The sequence below is a fragment of the Geotrypetes seraphini genome, chromosome 3, assembly GCF_902459505.1.
Source record: "Geotrypetes seraphini chromosome 3, aGeoSer1.1, whole genome shotgun sequence".
Taxonomy (NCBI): Eukaryota; Metazoa; Chordata; class Amphibia; order Gymnophiona; family Dermophiidae; genus Geotrypetes; species Geotrypetes seraphini.
Genome location: NC_047086.1, coordinates 84,003,640 through 84,019,063, shown reverse-complemented (window position 1 = coordinate 84,019,063; position 15,424 = coordinate 84,003,640).

The following is a 15,424-nucleotide window of genomic DNA, read 5'->3' as shown; positions in this document are numbered from 1 at the left end:
AAGAACAAAACGCAGCTACATCACATTCCGTAAAAAAACTGAAAACCCTCCTTTTTGATACATGAACAATTCATATCTTCCTCTTTCTCCATTCCTGCCTAAGTATCTCACCTCTTTCTCCTCCTCTCTCTCATCCCTGCCTCTCTCTTCTTCCTCTCACTTCTCTATGTAAGTTGCCTTGAGACTGCATAGGTATGCACGAAGCACAAATAGAATATTAGATTAGATTATTCAAAAGGAGCCTAGTATTCTAATGTATTCATTTATTATGCTTCTTATATATAATCAATTTATTTAGCCTTCTTATTTGGCCCTCCCAAAGAGCTCAGAATGGGTTACAAATCAGGTGTACCTGGGGCAGTATTGTCTGTAAGTCCAAAAGCTATAGGAGTGTACATTAAGGTACAGTAGTTAATTTTTTGTCCCTGGAGGGTTCATAATTTGAATATAAAGGTATATATTGTGAATGGTCATAACCATTGCTATCTCACTATAGGGGGAATCAGATGCATCTCAGGAAGGAATTGGAGCTTTGAAAGGGAGAAAAAGCCTGGGCTGGCATCCCACTCAAGCTTATGGGGGAGAAAGCCAGATAAAGGCAGGCTATTCCCCTCAGGACACCCCCCCTCCCCCCTCAAACCTTCTCTAATAGTCACAGGAGATGGTTAAATAAGCCATAATAGAAGGATGTCTACATGAAGAAGCAGCAACCATATGTTTTTAATTACAGGCTTGCAGGGACATTTAAAAACAAAACAACAAGATGTCCAAATACCGGCATAAATCAGCACTTGGACATCCTAATCACCAAGATGTCCAAGTTCTGATTTTCAAAACCATCTTTCTGGGCATCTTGTGAGTCATTCTACCTGCTGTACGTCCAAGACATGTTGGAGGCATGTTCTGGGTAGGGCTTAGACTTGGATGTCTTGTGGTAATAATCAAGCCTTTCCCAAGACCTCATGGATGGAACTTAGATGTTGTGAGGTAGACCTATTTTCAAAACTTTAAGTGTCAAAAATATACCCAAACTAACTAGATAATCACTAGAGGGATTAAGTAATTACCCCCCACATTCCCCCCAGTTGTCACGGACCCCTTCTATTCACCCCAAATCTGAATGAAACAGTGCATATCTGTCTCTAGAACAGCAGCACCTAGTATGGGAAATCACACAGGTGTCTTAAGTAGCCTGGTGAATGAGCTAATGATCCTTAGAGAGGAGGACCTAGGCCCATAAGCCACTCTAATCTCTACATTTATGGTAAAAAGTGTGTTGGTTTCCCCCAACCCCTCAAAAAATCATACTATACTGCCATTTAGGTGCTACCTGCAGCTATAAGGGCTATTGGGGGTGGTAGACAGGTGGGTATAGTAGATTTTGGGGGAATTTTGGAAGGCATAGCATAAATTATTAGGGGGTTATGTCAAAATGTACACCTGGCACCCAAAGTTTACAGCAGTGCCCTCTAAGGTGCCCCACTGTTCTGTTGGAATGTCTGTGTGGACAGTCCATTAAAATGCTGGCCCTTCCCACATCCAAATGGTCTGAATTTGGACATTTGCACTTGGACGCTTCTGTGGTCAAAAATGGCTAATAAAGTTGGACATCCTAAGGTTGGACAGCCTGGTGGCCAAGACTTCTAAGTAGAGGATTTAAAAAAAAAGAAATATATATATATATATATATATATATATATATATACAATAAAATCTTGGATTGCAAGTAACTTGGTTTGCAAGTGTTTTGCAAGACAAGCAAAACATTTCATTAAATTTTAACTTGATATACAAGCAATGTCTTGCAATACAAGTACATACAGTATACATGCTTCACAACTGCAAGAGTGTAGTGACTTTTCTAAACAAGTAAAGTCTTGCAATGCGAGTACATAGATGGTTCTTCTCTATCTGACACTTCAAGAGTATAGTGACTGTTCTAAATGAGCAAGGTCTTACAATACAAGTACATATAGTATTTTGTATTAATGTTCTTGGGTTCTGGAATAAATTGTCTGAGTTTCCATTATATCTTATGGGTAAATTTGCTTTGATATATGAGTGTTTTGGATTACAAGCATGTTTTCAGTGTATTTTGTATTAAAGTTTTTGGGTTGTGGAATGAATCATTTGAGTCTCCATTATTTCCTATGGGTAAATTTTTTTTGATATATGAGTGCTTTGGATTACAAGCATGCTTCTGGAATTAATTATGCTCGTAAAAAAAAGGTTTTACTGTATGTGTGTGTATATATATATATATATTGTGGCGGGGCCAGGGATAAGCCTAGCGCTGGCAACCCGTCTCCCGCCCCAGGCGCAGGACGGAGCGCTCCCTGGAGGACTCTCGCTGGATAATCCCAGTAGAAAGAACAATACACTGCTCACTTTGTAAAGTTCAGATTTTTCTTTTTATTATCCCCAGTTCAAGGCACTGGATCTCAAGTAGTCCCTCTTGGCTGAGTGGACTTGAAACAAACAATGTATCAGCAATGCTTTTCCTTTATAAGAGAGTCCAGACTGCTGTTCAGGCAGATAAACCAAAAATAAACAAAAACGTTTTTTTTTTCTTCAGTTTCACCAATTGTGCCTGTGGATACTTCAGGAAGCTTTTCCCACCTGACCCACCTGAAGTACCATGCCCCCACTACCCTTATGCTCCTGGGGTAGGGGCTGGTGTAAGTCCCCACCCAAAAGTTCCCCTATTCAGGGCTATGTAACGACAGGTCACTGAATTCCCGTTCAGGCTTTTCTTGGAAGTTAATTAGGGTTCCCACCTCCTTCACTCTCTCTGCAAGGCCTATCTCTTGGGCTCTACTAATTGACCCATTCACACTTCCTTACAGTCCTGCCTAAGGGAGAAAGAACTGCACAGAAAGAACTTTCATTCCCCTCCCCCATTCATTACCTTATTGACTGTAATTAGATAGGAGATCCCAGGCTGCCAAATTGCACTCCATTTCACTTCCTTCAGAGACCTCTATATCTATCGCCATTAGGGACTCCCCGCTCTCTGAAGCTGGATAGGAATTCCCTTCAGGGGCAGCTACCGGCCATCCCTGCTCTGGAAGCCTTTCTCCTCCCTTGACCTTCTTCTGCCTGGGAGCCAGAAGTTTGTTAATTCATGAGGGCTGTAGGGCAGCCTGTTCTTTAGCCCGGGACTGTGAAAGAAAACTCCCAGCTGTTTCCCTCCTGCTCTGCACGGCACGTCTCTCTCTTGCAGTTCCTGAGTTCCCCCTGAGTGTTCCCAGGTGTGTTGGTTTTATGCTGCAGGCTCGTTCCCACTCTCCCTCTGGGTTCATCTTGCCTGTCAGCTCCGCCCCTTTCCTTAACCCTTCCTGGGCTAGTTTTCTTTACCAGAGGCTTTACTGGAGAACTGCCCAAGGAATTATAAAAGGGATTATAGTGCCCTAAATCAGATATTGTGGTTTCTGCCCTTCTCTCTCTGCCTTGCCCTGCCTGTTGGCTCTTTGTAATAGGAACAGGGTTAATGGGCAGCTTCCTGGGCTTAGGAATAGGGACAGCCCTTTGCATGGCAGGGTTTAAGACCGGGTTTAAACTGGTGACGAGCTTCCCTGTCACTATATATATTTATATATATATATATATACATATATATATATATATATATATATAGGTTCACTATGGGGTTCACCTGTAACTATATATATAGTGAACCCTGTGGTGAACCTAGAGAAGCAAACTGCTAGTGAAAGGTATGCTAAGCTAACTCAGTCAACAGGCATGACCAAACCATTGCCACAGCCTAGAGCTAGGAATAAGAAAGAGGCACACTGTGGAAAAAACAAAAGAGATTGTGTATTTGCACCCGGGTACCTATTTATCTTTACCAAGGATTGGGTTTAGCAAAATGAAACCATTTACAGCAGGAACTTTAAACCAGGCAGCAGAGTTGCAGGTAGTGCTCTTAAACAGGCTATACCAAGCTATGGGCAGAGGACCAGTTTAGGCACCACACACCTCACACTAGGAGGCAGATAATTAGGGAACAGCCCATACCTGTTGCTAACCTTCCTGAGCCCAGCAAAAGAAGGCAGAGCAATAGAGGTCTGGAGAGCAGCAGCAATAGCAGCTCTGAGCAGATTAAGCCACGTTTTTAGGGGAGAAATACAGTTCACCAAAGGAAGCCGGTTAGAACACCTCAAGAATGTATATTTGAAAGCCCAGAGGTAGAAATGCAGGATGATTGCCTGGCAGATTATTCTGATAACAGAGAAGTGCTAAGCTAAGAAGAGCTCATGGGATATTGCGAGGATGATTCTAATTTTGCTTTAACTGAAAGCCAAATTGAAACAGATTATGAATGAAAAATGAAACTGTGCTGAGGTGATTGGGGTGACATTGCTCCAGAGAGGTTGGTTTTTTTCCCCTTCTTTACCTGTGCTGTTGAAACAGTGAACTTAAAGTTTATGCCTGACAGTAAATTAAAGTTGTCACAAAAAAACATGTATAGAGCACCTGCTGCAATTTGATTAGAGAGAGTGAAGTTACGCCAGTAAATGCAATGAATTCCACAAGATTCAGTGCATCTACCATGGCAGCATCACTACCGTGGCTTTGTAAAAGGGGCCCACAGTGTTAACCACCTCTCCATATCCATATTTGTTTTTTCCCCAAAAATATTTTATTAAATTTTAAATATGTCATTTCAATTGAAATATAAAATGATAAAATAAATAATAAATAAAATAAACTAACCACCAGGGTTGTCATAATATAAAAGAAACATGATGGCAGATAAAGGCCAAATGGCCCATCTAGTCTTCCCATCCGCAGTAACCATTATTTCTTTTTCTCTCTGAGAGTTCCTACTTGCCTATCTCAGGTCCTCTTGAATTCAGATATAGTCTCTGTTTCCACCACGTCTTCCAGGAGACTGTTCCACACATCTACCACCCTTTCCATAAAAAAGTATTTCCTCACATTACTCTGGAGCCTATCACCTCTTAACTTCATCCTATGCCCTCTAATTGCAGAGTTTCCTTTCAAATGAAAGAGACTCGACCCATGCACATTTATATTATGTAGGTATTTAAACAACTCTATCATATCTCCCTTCTCCTGCCTTTCCTCTAAAGTATACTGATTGAGATCTTTAATTCTGTCTTCATACTCCTTATCAGGAAGACCACACATCATTTTAGTAGCCTTCCTCTGGACCGACTCCATCCTTTTAAAATCTTTTTAAAGGTGCGGCCTCCAAAATTGTACACAATATTCTAAATGAGGTCTCACCAAAGTCTTATACAGAGGCATCAATACCTCCTTTTTCTTACTGGTCATACCTCTCCCTATGCAACCTAGCATCCTTCTTGGTTTTGCTGTCACCTTTTCAACCTGTTTGGCCACCTTAAGATCATCACATACAATCACACCCAAGTCCTGCTCTTCCATTGTGCACATAAGTTCTTCACCCCTAAACTGTACTGTTCCCTCTGGGGGCCAAAAGAGACTAAGGAAAAAATAGCCAAGGAGGCAAAAAACTTAAAGCCATTTTTTCGATATATTAAGGGGAAATGACCTGCGAAGGAAGTGGTGGGGCCATTGGATGACCATGGAATAAAGGGAGTGCTAAAGGAGGACAAAGCCATCGCCAACAAACTAAACACATTTTTTGCGTCTGTATTTACTGAAGAGGATATATGTAACATACCGGAATCCGACAGGTTATATACAGGAATTGAAGACGGGAAACTGACAAGGTTGACAGTCAGTCTAGTAGAGGTATGCAGGCAGACTGATAGGCTTAAAATCGATAAATCCCCAGTACTGGATGGCATCCATCCGAGGGTAATCAAGGAACTGAAAGGGGCTATAGATGAACTGCTCCAACTAATTGCCAATCTGTCGATTAAATCGGGAAGGATTCCAGAAGACTGGAAAGTGGCGAATGTTACGCTGATCTTCAAGAAAGGTTCGAGGGGAGAACTGGGAAACTACAGACTGGTGAGTCTGATCTCGGTACCGGGAAAGATGGTAGAGGTGCTGATAAAGGACCGCATTATTGATCACCTAGACAGACACAATCTGATGAGGACCAGCCAGCATGGCTTCAACAAAGGAAGATCTTGCTTGACGAACTTGCACTTCTTCGAAGGAGTAAACAGGCAGATAGACAAGGGTGACCCAGTCGACATTGTATATCTGAATTTTCAGAAGACGCTCGACAAGGTCCTGCATGAACAACTACTTTGAAAAATTGTGAGCCATGGAATTTAGGGTGAAATACTCACGTGGATTAAAAACTGGTTGGCGGATAGGAAACATAGAGTGGGGGTAAATGGACAATACTCGGACTGGAAAAGCGTCACAAGTGGAGTGCTGCAGGGTTTGGTGCTTGGACCCGTGCTCTTCAACATATTTATAAACTACCTGGAAATTGGTACGATGAGCGAGGTGATTAAATTTGCAGATGATACAAAGTTATTTAGAGTAGTGAGGACGCAGAAGGATTGCGAAGACCTGCAATGTGACATAAACATGCTTGAGCAATGGGCTGCGACATGGCAAATGAGGTTTAGCGTGGATAAATGTAAAATGATGCATGTCAGTAAGAAAAATCTTATACACTAATATAGGATGTCTGGTGAAGTACTTGGAGAGACCCCCCAGGAAAGAGACTTGGGAGTATTGGTCGACAAGTCAATAAAGCCATCTGTGCAATGCATGGTGGCACCGAAAATGGCAAACAGAATGCTAGAAATGATTAAGAAAGGGACCACGAACAGATCAGAGAAGGTTATCATGCCACTTTACCGGGCCATGGTACACCCCCACCTGGAATACTGGTCGCCATACATGAAGAAGGACACGGTAATACTCGAGAGGGTCCAGAGAAGAGCGACTAAAATGGTTATGGGACTGGAGGATTTGCCATACAGTGAGAGATTAGAGAAACTGGGCCTCTTCTCCCTTGAAAAGAGAAGAGGGGACATGATCGAAACATTCAAGATAATGAAGGGAATATACTAAATAGATAGAGACAGGTTGTTCACCCTCTCCAAGGTAGAGAGAACGAGAGGGTACTCTCTAAAGTTAAAAGGGGATAGATTCCATACAAACGTAAAGAAGTTTTCTTCACCCAAAGAATAGCAGAAAACTTGAACACTCTTCCGGAAACTGTTATAGGAGAAAACACCCTCCAGGGATTCAAGACAAAGTTAGACAAGTTCCTGCTGAACCAAAACATAAGCAGATAAGGCTAGTCTCAGGGCACTGGTCTTTGACCTAAGGGCCGCCACGTGAGCGAACTGCTGGGCACGATGGACCATTGGTTTGACCCAGCAGCAGCAATTCTTATGTTCTTATATTGCCACATTTAATTGTATATATTTTCTCATATTTAATTTATAAACAGACCATGCTCCTCTCAACTGGCTAGGAAGGAATTGTTTTCTCAATAAGCACTGTGTTATGGAAACTCAAATAAAGCGAGAAGATTACTAGCTAATTACCTTAAAGTTAAGAAAAGGAAAGTAAAGATTGTGGCGATTAAAGATGAGAAGGGGGAAACACTTTCTCAAATTGGAAATATTTTAAAGCAATTTTTGAACTTTTACAAAGCCTTATATTCTTCTGAGCCTTATTCAACTAAAGAATTAGAGGGTTTAGAGTTTTTAAAGCGGATTAAGGGACTGAAAATTCCTGAGCATATAAAGTGAAATCTTGAGACGCCTATATCGCTGAAAGAATTACAAGCAGCATTGAAGTCCCTTAGAGTCGGATCCACTCCAGGTGGTGATGGTTTCACAGTAGAGTTTTATAAATCATTCCAAATTATCCTATTACCTCATCTTTTCAATTTATATCAGGCTCAATATACTAAAGATTGTACTACAGGTACTATGGCTGAATCTTTAACTATTGTTTTACCAAAGCCAAAGAAAGATCCCATGTTGGTTTCAAATTACAGGCCTATTTCTTTGATTAATGTAGATGGAAAACTTTTGGCTAAGTTGTTGGCATTGCGATTAGCTAAGGCTCTCTCTTATATTATTGGTATGCACCAAACGGGGTTTGTTGCTCAGAGACATTCTTCCAATAACACCAGATTGGCTTTCCACATGTTAAATTTAACAAAAGTCATGAAAGATCCGGCCTTCTCTGTATCTTTGGATGCAGAGAAGGCCTTTGATCGGGTGAAATGGACTTTTATGTATCAAGCAATGGATTGGTTTGGTATGGGTTCGAGATTTATACAAATGATTCAAACCTTGTACAGTTCCTTTCTGCCAGATTATATATAAATAATACTTTTTTAGAACGTTTTTGTCTGGAATGGGAAATTAGGCAAGGGTGTCCGTTATCTCCTTTACTGTTTGATATTGTTTTGGAACCCTTGTTATTGGCTATTCAATAGGCAAAGGAGATTCAGGGTATTCCTTACGCAGGTCGGGAATATAAAGCCTCTGCGTATGCAGATGATATTTTGCTTCATTTGAGGAATCCTGAAACTGCCATTCCACATTTACTAGATTTGATTGATAGATTTGGGAAATTTTCAGGGTATAAAATAAACTGGAGTAAATCAGAGCTTCTTCCGCTAAATATACATTGTCCAAAAGGATTATTTGATTCATTCCCCTTTCTTTGGAAGGAAGAGGGTATAAAATATTTAGGTATTTGGATTCATAAAACGCTGGAAGAGACAATGAAAGTAAATGAAAGATCCTTATTGCTGAAGGTCACAAAAATGTGTGAGCAATGGAACCCTTTACATTTGTCTTGGTGGGGGAGAGTTCAAACAGTTAAAATGATGATTTTGCCTGTGATTTGTTACCAAATGGATATGTTGTCAGTTTATTTTCAGGGGTCCTTTTATAAGAAATTAAATAGTATTCTTATTAAATTTATCTGGCTGGGTAAAACTGCGAGAATTGCCTTAGTATCTTTACATAAACCAATTGCGGCGGGTGGGGTAAATTTTCCTAATTTTTATAGGTATCATCAAGCCTATATAATGTGTCATAATGGGGCTGGAGGAGCTGCCGTACAGCGAAAGATTAGAGAAACTGGGCCTCTTCTCTCTCGAACAGAGGAGATTGAGAGTGGACATGATCAAAACATTCAAGGTACTGAAGAGAATAGACTTAGTAGATAAGGACAGGTTGTTCACCCTCTCCAAGGTAGGGAGAACAAGAGGGCACTCTCTAAAGTTGAAAGGGGATAGATTCCGTACAAACGTAAGGAAGTTATTCTTCACCCAGAGAGTGGTAGAGAGCTGGAACGCTCTTCCAGAGGCTGTTATAGGGAAAACACCCCCCAAGGATTCAAGACAAAGTTAGACAAGTTTCTGCTGAACAAGAACATGCGCTGGTAGGGCTAGTCTCAGTTAGGGTGCTGATCTTAGACCAGAGGGCCGCTGCATGAGCGGACTGCTGGACATGATAGACCACTGGTCTGACTCAGCAGTGGCAATTCTTATGTTCTTATGTCAAGGTATGTATAGGATCCTCCCCGAGCTTATGGAACATCTCCCTGATTGGTTATATTTAGAGTGGCAACTTATGTCCCCATTACGACATAGAAACATAGAAATAGACGGCAGATAAGGTCCTCGGCCCATCTAGTCTGCCCACCCCAATGACCCTCTCCTACCTTTCTCTGTGAATAGATCCCACGTGTCTATCCCATTTGGCCTTAAAATCAGGCACGCTGCTGGCCTCAATAACCTGACGTGGAAGACTATTCCAGCGATCAATCACCCTTTCAGTGAAAAAGAATTTCCTGGTGTCCCCGTGCAGATTCCCGCCCCTGATTTTCCAAGGATGCCCCCTTGTTGCCGCGGGACCCTTGAAAAAGAAGATATCTTCTTCCACCTCGATGTGGCCCGTGAGATACTTGAATGTCTCGATCATGTCACCCCTCTCTCTGCGTTCCTCGAGTGAGTACAGCTGCAATTTATCCAGCCATTCCTCGTACGGGAGATCCTTGAGTCCCATCTGGGTGGCCATTCTCTGGACCGACTCCAGTCTAGCACATCCTTATGGTAATGCGGCCTCCAGAATTGCACACAGTATTCCAGGTGGGGCCTCACCATAGATCTATACAATGGCATAATGATTTCAGGCTTACAGCTGACGAAACTCCTGCGTATGCAACCTATGATTTGCCTTGCCTTGGATGTGTTGAGTATCAAATTACCTAGATATGTTAAGGATGAAATTTATTAATAAATTAACAGATATTCCAATAGAGAAATCTATTTATCAATCCTTATGGCTAAACGCCAAGATTCAAATAGGTATCTGGGATCTTCTAGAAGCATTGGATGCAGGCAGGCATTCGTACATTAGATGATGTTATATTTAATGGGAAACTGCTTGATTTTTCACGACTGCAACAATCATTCGGTATTTCAAAGTCTCAAAATTATAGGTGGTTGCAGTTGAAATAGGCCATTCAGAGTGGGTTCCCTGTTTGGCGAAACCTAAAAACTCATTATAGGTTGCAGATCCTATGCTTCCAGACAGATTTTTTAGGACATCAGGCTGCACGGTGGTATAAATTAATTTCTGAATTCTTGAATAAAAAACCAAAATCTAGTCTTAGAGACATTTGGAGTATTGACACAAATCAGTATATTTCTGCATCTCGATGACTACGAATTTGGACTTGGAGGATGAGGTGTATAGTGTCAGTATCTATGAGACAAACATGTTTTTTTTTGTTGCATAGGATTTTTTGGACCCCATTTTGTTTGCAACAGTTAGACAGTTCTAAATCTAATAGATGCTGGCATTGTCATCTTGATATAGGGACATTGGATCATCTTTTATTCTATTTTCCTTTGATACTTAATTTTTGGAAGTCGATATGGGGTCAAATTAATGTTGTACTTGAGTCATCAATCCCATTGACTTATGAAGTCATAATATGTGGAACACTATTACATGTTAAACCCCCTATGGACCATTATAAATGCCGGCTTTTCTTAATTATGACAGGAATAGCCATGCAGATGATAACAATTGTAATTGGAAGAACTATGATCGCCTTAACTTTCATTTTTGGTGGGCAAACTTATGCTCCAGCTACAAATATGAAAAAATGAATGCTGAGATATTGAGGCATAGTAATATATTTAACTTGGTGTAGGGCCCATTGGCATCTTTTATTGCTTATATATAGTTGTCATTTCTCTTAAAGTTTTGTCCGATATCCTTACACATCCAGGGTGGGAATGTATTACTACTTTAGATTCAAACAATTTTTATTGATGCATACAATATCAAAAACAACATAAGAGTATCACATTATGTATACTACAACAACAATGCATCAAATAATATAAAATAAGAAGCATAAATACCCTCCACCCTCCCACCCAAAACCCTCCCTCCCTCTCCAATGGTATTCTCTAATTCACCTCACTATGGTATACTTAAATTCACCTCACTATGACACATCAATACACTCTAGGAAACCCATCTTAAGACCGCACTACGGCCCTTAGGATGCAAGGTTTGTAAGTAAGGTTCCCATATATTCATAAACATCAACTTTCGCTTCTCAGGCCTTCCAGCATCTCTTGCCTCCCAGATGGCTAACTGATGTAATTGGTTTCGCCAATGTCAAAACTTTGGGGGGTCAGGGACCATCCAATATTGTAAAATACATTTTTTGGGCCAATAAACTCATCTTCCTACACATCACCCGACAACCCCTAGGCAAATGTCTGAAAGCCTCTGGCAAATCTAAAACAAAATGGGTCAGAAAACTACGTAAAGATCTTCCAATTATTTTTGACATATAGGATATTATTCTTTTCTAAAAATTTTGAATAAAGGACAAGTCCAAAATGCATGTCCCAAAGTATGACTCCCAATCCCACATTTATGACATAATGGTGTAGGGAGACCTCCACTATAATATAACTGTGTACGAGTATAATAAGCACGTAATGTAACCCTATAGTATGTTTCTCTTAACCATGCACATGGAGTCACCCCCGGTGTCGACCTCAGAGTTCAAGCTATATCCCAATGTACCAAATTAAGCTGTAGTTCTCTTTCTCATTTGCCTTTAATATACCTGTAGTTCTTCTCAGGTAGCAACTTTTGCAATCTAGCATGTATACAAGACACCGAAAGAGACACCCCCTCCTCCCGAGTAAACAACTCTCGTAATTTAGCCTCCATATGCAATCTCAATAGTGCTCTGTCAAGGGATCTCACATAGTGCTCCACTTGAAAACACGTAAACTGTGCCTCCCAAGTATTTCCTACCTTAGCTAACAATTCAGCACTAGTCAACAGCTCTCCTTCATCTCCCAATATATGTTCTAAACATAAAACTCCTCTAGCTCCCCATAATCGATACTCTCTAGATTCCCTTCCAGGAGGAAAGGCCGGATTACCCAGCAAAGGCAAAAAATCAGTGACCAACGGATCACCTCCCAGGGCATGTACAAGCCAATGCCAAGCCGCTTGTAAGGTATTAAATAATAAACTTGAACAAAAGGAAGAAGGCAATGCCCTACGGGAACTATGAAGTAACGCAAATATATTGAAAGGAGCAAAAAAACTCCTGTTCCATATGAAGTGGGGTGTAAGTGTTGGTCATATTTATCCAATCTCCCAAATGGCGAAGCAGACATGTATAATTATAGATTCGCAAATCAAGTAATCCTAATCCCCCCCCTATTCCAAGTTCCCAACAATTGTGTCAACTGTAATTTAGGTTTCTTGGCCATCCAACAAAAACGAGAAACTTTTTTTTTATAAAAAAATGTATAAATCTTTCTTTAGCAAGCAAAATGGCAAAGTCTGTAACACATACAACCATTTTGGAAAGATAAACAACTTAACCAAGCAGATGCGTCCCATCAAGGAAAGGGGTAAAGCCTTCCAAGTGTTCATAAGAGTGGGTTATTGGAAGAATAATTGCATTTATATTATTGATTAAGTAAAGGGAGTAGGAGAAAAAGATTACTTTTGAATATTTGTAAGTTCAAAGTGCTTTTTTTGATTTGTTATATGTTCAGATTCATATGTATTGCACTGTTACTACTTGAAAATCAATAAAGATTTATTTAAAAAATCATAAATGCTTAGGCCCTTTTTTACTATGCTGCAGGAGCGAGAGCCGTGCAGCAAATGCTCTGACACCTATTCGATCCCTATGGGCATCAGAGCATTTTACGTGTCGTCCCCCACTACCGGGCTTAGTAAAAGAAAGGGTTAGTAAATATGTTAAATCCTGCACGAAATACGGACCATGGGATTTCATCCTAATGGAAGGAAACGGGTAAGAAAGGAGCAAAGACATTAACGGCAGGACAGGCTGCTACAGTGAAAATGTAACTAGGCCTCCTGTGGCGTGGTTAACTGCTTCTGGGGTAACAGCCACTGCATTAATGCATGGTAATACATACTAAAATTGCAGCTGCTTCTCTCCACGTGCTGATCACCCCCCTTTGATCTAGAAAATATTACTGGGGAGTTGAAACTAATGTGCATTAAAGTTTGCCATTAAAGTACATTAATAGCAAAAGCTTAATGTAGTGTAGTAAATAGGCCACATGTGCACACAACTTAAAACTAAGTACATCAAAACAGCTAATCAGCTAGTAAAGAAAAAAAAAATAAGAAGCACATTTATAGTGGAAAGCTATTATACAAAAGAGATTTAGGCCTGTCTGTTTATCTGTATGGGGCAGAATTCCTCTAAACGAAGGGATGGACGGTTTACTGGCTATTCAGTATAACGTAAGGAGAGAGAAAAGAGCCTCATGCACTAGAGGTGCAATGAGAGACCACAAAAATGTGGAGGAAGGCAAAAAGATAGCCCCAGTTGCTCTGAGTGCCACTAGCATGATTTAAAAGAACTTCCGAATGCATTTTGAAATATCGCCTGCATTTATTATTCTCTAGGAATTCCAGGAGGACACTCTCTTTATCACAAGTAGGGATGTGCATTCATTAGAGAACGAAAGACACGATGAAACAAGATTGCTTTGTTCCCAATGGAAACCAAAATCCACAGCAAAAAAATATTGTGCACTATTTACAAACAACACACATTATTTGGAAGAAATGCTTGCTAAAAAATCAAATCAAAATCACTGAATAACATGAAAATGACCAAAAAACCTTGAACCGAAATAAAAAGGAACACAGACATGCATCTAAATACTAGATTAAGGCGAACACTAGTGAGACAAGCGCAAACATACCTTGACTCACAAGTGATATCCGTTCCTCTCATAGAAAGATTACCCCATTGAAATAAGAGACTCGCCCCCTCTTTTACTAAGGTGCACTAACCGATTAGCGCATGCTAATCGAATTAGCACGTGCTAAACGCTAACGCATCCATAGACTAACATGCAAGTGTTAGCGCTTAGCGTGCGCTAATCGGTTGGCGCACCTTAGTAAAAGAGGGTCTAAGAAAGCCATTCAAAACCATCTGGATGCATAGATAACAACATTTACACCTCTAGATCATTTCCACAGAGCGTAACTTATACTCCTCTTTATCACTGCATAAGCGTCTGAGCCACATTTATACTTCTATTTATTCTTCAGACATCTATGTGTGGAAGCGCTACATAGATGATATCTTTCTGATATGGACTAACACTTTGGAGTCCTTTCACCAATTCTTGCTGTGGTTAAACACTTGCAATTCACATTTACAATTTACATCCAACATTTCCAACACCCAGATTGCCTTTCTTGATATCCACATTGTATTGTGTCAGGGACATTTTGAGACCACGATACACCGGAAACAGACAGATAGGAACAATTTATTGCATTATGATAGTTACCATCCACGTCATTTGAGGGATAATTTGCCCATGGGCCAATTTTTGCGGCTCAGACGCTTATGCAGTGATAAAGAGGAGTATAAGTTACGCTCTGTGGAAATGAGGCAAAGGTTCATTGATAGAGGATATCCGAGTGGCATCATTAAAAAGGCCTTCAAAAGGGCCTTATATGCTCATCGTACTTATTTGTTACAGCACTCTCCTGCCGTTGCAGAAGCTCGTATGGTGTGCACTCTACCTTACTCATATAAAGCCTTTGGCATTAAAAAGATTATTAAATCTCACTGGCACATCTTACAGGTACACCCAGGGCTCTCTCAACCCCCATTGTTTGCGTTCTCCCGAGGCAGAAATTTACGAGATCACATCACTACCTCTCAATTTGTTAGTACACATATAAACACTTCTGTACAGTCTAAGGGCCATTTCAAATGTGGAAACTGCACAATATGCTCTTGAAACAACTCTTATCAACCATCCCAACTTACCCAAATTTCACATTCTTCAACATCATACGGATTGTGACACTCGGGGTGTCGTTTACATGATCATATGTCCGTGTAAGCTGTTATACATCGGACATACTATCTGCAGCATTAAGGTACGCATCACTGAGCATTTGAGCAAAAT